This window comes from Homarus americanus, unplaced genomic scaffold (assembly GCF_018991925.1).
Source record: "Homarus americanus isolate GMGI-L3 unplaced genomic scaffold, GMGI_Hamer_2.0 scaffold44602, whole genome shotgun sequence".
NCBI lineage: Eukaryota > Metazoa > Arthropoda > Malacostraca > Decapoda > Nephropidae > Homarus > Homarus americanus.
This window is the reverse complement of record NW_024743634.1, coordinates 1-4,467: the sequence shown is the minus strand read 5'-3', so window position 1 is coordinate 4,467 and position 4,467 is coordinate 1. Positions and strand designations below refer to the sequence as shown.

Genomic DNA, 4,467 nt, shown 5'->3' with positions numbered 1-4,467 from the left:
CGTACAAATACTATATCAAAGATTTGCAAAATGTAAATGCGAAAATCGAACATTTGTGGGAGAGAACTATATACGTGTCATATACCAGATTAACTGCTTGACAATTAATTGAAAACGTTATATAGCTCCTCGAGAAAGCTTCATGTCTCAAAAGGCTTAGCGCTGGCAATCTTATGGATATTTTTTTATTATACAAAATATCTACAGCTTTCTAGCTACATGGAGTTTTATTTACTGAGCAGTTATATACTGTTTACCTCTGTTGCTGACGGAAGAGGAAACTCTCACCCCACTCAATGAAGAAAATCATCATCATGACCGCAACCATTGATGCTAGGATGAGGAGCCATATCTGTAACATAGTTCATATAAGATATTGGTGACCACCAGGACCCAGAAGCGCGAACAAGATCCAAGCGCTTTCGTGATTATTCACATCTTCAGGAGATATAGTAAGAGTGAGCTGCCAGACGTTGACGCTATGTGTTATTACTGAGCTTCAACAACTAAGGCCAAGAGTCAAGAATGAGATCTACATACAGGTGCCGGGAGACAAGTAACAACTTCCCGGTGGTCACATAAAGTCTGGAAGGACTACGATGCAATACTCACCATAGACTTGTGACAAAGTTGTTAATGATGGAAGGACCTAATTTATATAACCAAAAATACGGTTAACATTACTATTAACAGTATTCCTAATAATTACTGTTTTAATATTGTTAAAATCAACAATTGTTTTACACGAAACAACTTTATAAACATTATCCTAATTAGTCGGATGATCAGATTCTCTCATATGAACAGACAGAGCATTTGATTCTTGTCCAGTGCGGATACTACACTCTGAGTAAATTACTCCGAGAGGGTAATTTGGACTTTTCCAGGAGGTAATGAATGTCAAACAAGATATGAACAAGCGATTAGTACCTTAGAAATATTATAATACAATACATGCTATAATGATTACGTAAAGACGAGTTGGTGGCAATGCCATTTATAATCTGCAGGACGCCTCTCAGACCTAATTAGTCTTCTCCTCATTACTAATTGATCAACTTTCTCAATATCCCTCACAAACAAAGGTAACTTTCGTTCTAATAGCAACAGTTCTTCTAATAGCAACAGAGATGTTTCCCTTTCCTTTAGTCTTCTGTTAAGGTCATTTAAAAGCGACTTCCACCATGACGGGAAATTTTATAGCTAAGAATATTCATGGCCTTTATCACGCAGATATTTCTTCACTTCTACCCAGACAGACTGTAAACCTTACGAGTACTCGTCCTCTATACTAGTAATTGTTGTTAAGGAGAAGGTCTGAATACTGACAATCAACCTCTTTCAGAAGTTCACGAAACTGTCGCTGGCTTAAGTCTTTTTACTATTATTTTGTTGACAGTTTTCACTACTAAGGTCATCACTTGTGTGAACTCTGGTGGTAAAGACTGTGCACACAGTGTATCTTGATGACTGATGCGGTAAAATGATATCACATCAAGATCCAGATATTTCCTTAATAAAGAAACAAAACCCTTGTGTGTCCCTCTCATACTCGGTGCACCATCAGTCGCAACACAGAAATTTGTAGTTGGTTTACGTTTCTTTTGTTTACAAACAAGTGATATTACTTTAGATGAAAAAAAGGATTCCTCGTTTGACCAGTGAGGGGTAGCAAGTCAATGAGTTCCTCTTGTACAATGCCATCATCATCATCATCATCATCATCATCATCATCATCATCATCATCATCATCACCATCATCATCATCAACAAGATTCTTCACGTTCAATAGATATGTCCTGGACTGAATTAATGTCATAAGTTTGCCGACTGGTGATGTCTTTGGCCATTTTAATGCTCTATCCCTCACCGTCTTTGCAGACACTGGCTCTTCCTTAATTCACTAAACAGCTCTGATGCTTCAGTAAAACAATGCTCCATGTATGCACCATCTTTGAAAGGACCTCGTTTAATTATCTCTTGACTTACCACAACACTGTCTGCAGTTGTGTCATTTAAAGATTTCACTCATTTCGTGAATTTACTCTCACTTTGTTCTGCTTTGTGTTTCACTTTCTCCACAGTTTTCTTTCTGGCATCTCCAGCTGCATATTTCTCAGTGAAGTCTCTGTGCTTCGTGTGAAAATGGCTTTCGAGATTGCACTGCTCGATGTTGGCCAATTCTCCATTGTAAATGATATAAGAAGGAAGTCCTCTATATCTCTGTGTGAATGACAAACATTCGTTATAGTCATTTATATATTCTCTATTTTCATCTTCTATTTTTCTCTTCTGAAATGAAATTTTCCAACTCTTAATATAGACTTATTATATCACCTTTAACTCACCTATTGAACTTGTGTTGACTTTCAGAGAACAAAATTGAGGCTAACGCGAGAGGGTACTGGAGGTGAGGTAAGGAACGGTACTAGATAACCCTCACCTTCACCTATCCACCTTTTCTAGTTTCCCGTGACACGGCGTTATAAGGTTGCTTGGCGATAAATTAAAGAATCGTCGCCTCTTACACATTGTAAAGGGATATAGAACTAAATAACCGTGAATGACAGCAAATATGTGTAATACTGTATATACCAGGTCAAAACAATTCTCTATATGTTTCCTGCTTACATTCACTTTTCCAACTCCCATATTTTTTTCACTTACGGTAATTTATTAATCTTTAAGCAGGTGCCAGGAGCCGTACAAGTACTTGACCAAAGAAAAAATTCAGTACAGATACAAGTTAAATTGATAATATGTATGTATAGTTCTTGACCCTAGTGTACCGACAAGTAGTGAAGCGTTCATTACAGTATGCACCACCGCCGTGACATGTCATGAACAAAATTAACTAAGACTAAGTAAAAAAATAAATGTAAAAAGGATTTTTGACAAATTCCTTAGTAACTATTATGTGCAAGTTTACTTTTCCTAGATCATTAAGATATGATTTTTGTGCGGCGGGAGATGATAAGTATCGGATATGGGTGTTAGCACTGTGTGTTATATACAAACTATTCACACGTGACAGAGACGTAGAAGTTGATGAAAACAGCTAAATGTGACCCTCACGATATTCTTTAATGTTCTGTTACATTTACTGTTTACTGAGTAAAGTGGATTTTGTCTCAGAAGTTTCTAAGCATCAGAATCAACCAACATCTTGGATCTTTTTGTCTTTCTGTTCTCAAGTGATTACCTGTAAGTGAGACGCTCTGAGTGGGAAGAAGGTAAGGGACAAAGAGGCTTATGATGTGTTAATTGTACCATTATACTTATTTAGTTTATTACTATTGACGCAATAATAACAACATTAATTTATCTCTTCACAACGTAAAACTATTAAACTCACAAAAGTTGTAAAAGGTTTCACAAAACCAGCGAGATCTGCTCCAATTACTGGACTCTGGTATGCAATCACAGAAGACTCCATGAATATCGGTATACTGAAGTCGACAGTGTGAAATCGCAGATGATTCATAGGAAATGAAGAACCCGATATATCACACTCCTGACAAATGGATATTATTATTAATACCAAGTTGAGGTGAAGGCTGGAAAAAAATGCAACAAAATTGAACCATCTCAGTATAATGAACTCTATCAATAAACAATGTTGAGAAATATTCACAGAAACAATCGCGAGCAATATAACATACTAAGGAAACACACGAATAGGATAATTAGTGATGACTTACCATTGTTTACCTTACAACAAAACAGACTCACCTGGCGGATAAGATAGCTTATAACGCCTAGCCAAGTACCATTAGGCTGCTGGAATCCTGCAGTGACTAAGTCTGGGAACACCCACTCGAAGCTGTGGAGAAAAAAAATATATATATATACCTGTATATATATATATATATATATATATATATATATATATATATATATATATATATATATATATATATATATATATATATATATATATATATATATATATATATATATATATAAAATCATCACCTCAACCCGCCAGGATTCTGTAATTAACTGAAGCTACAAATTATAGACTTCCCAAAACAACAGATCAATACGCCCCTGTGTATACCCATCCTAGTGTTGGAGACCTGGCAAGACTCCTGGACACGTTGTCAACTAAACGTGATGCCTTAATCTTTTATTGGGTAAGGGTTTGTCTCAGCTCAATAATATCTTCTTCTGCCTATAAAGGGTTAAGACAGTTGCCACACACTACAGTACTACACACTACAGTACTACACACTACAGTAAGACAACACTACAGTACTACACACTACAGTACCACACACTACAGTACCAAACACTACAGAACCACACACTACAGTAAGACAACACTACAGTACCACACACTACAGTACCACACACTATAGTAAGACAACACTACAGTAAGACAACACTACATTAATACACACTACAGTACTACACACTACAGTACTACACACTACAGTAAGACAACACTACAGTACCACACACTAC

The 4,467-nt window shown here is 36.4% G+C and overlaps 1 long non-coding RNA gene across 1 annotated transcript; it reads right to left on the bottom strand.

The window, feature by feature from the left end:
- Positions 1–257: 257 nt before the first annotated feature.
- LOC121877199 lies at positions 258–3,824 on the bottom strand. The gene is made up of 3 exons (XR_006090935.1): positions 3,733–3,824; positions 3,356–3,514; positions 258–352 (listed from the first exon to the last, which is right to left on the bottom strand). It is a non-coding gene; the product is annotated as an uncharacterized LOC121877199 (long non-coding RNA).
- Positions 3,825–4,467: the final 643 nt, after the last annotated feature.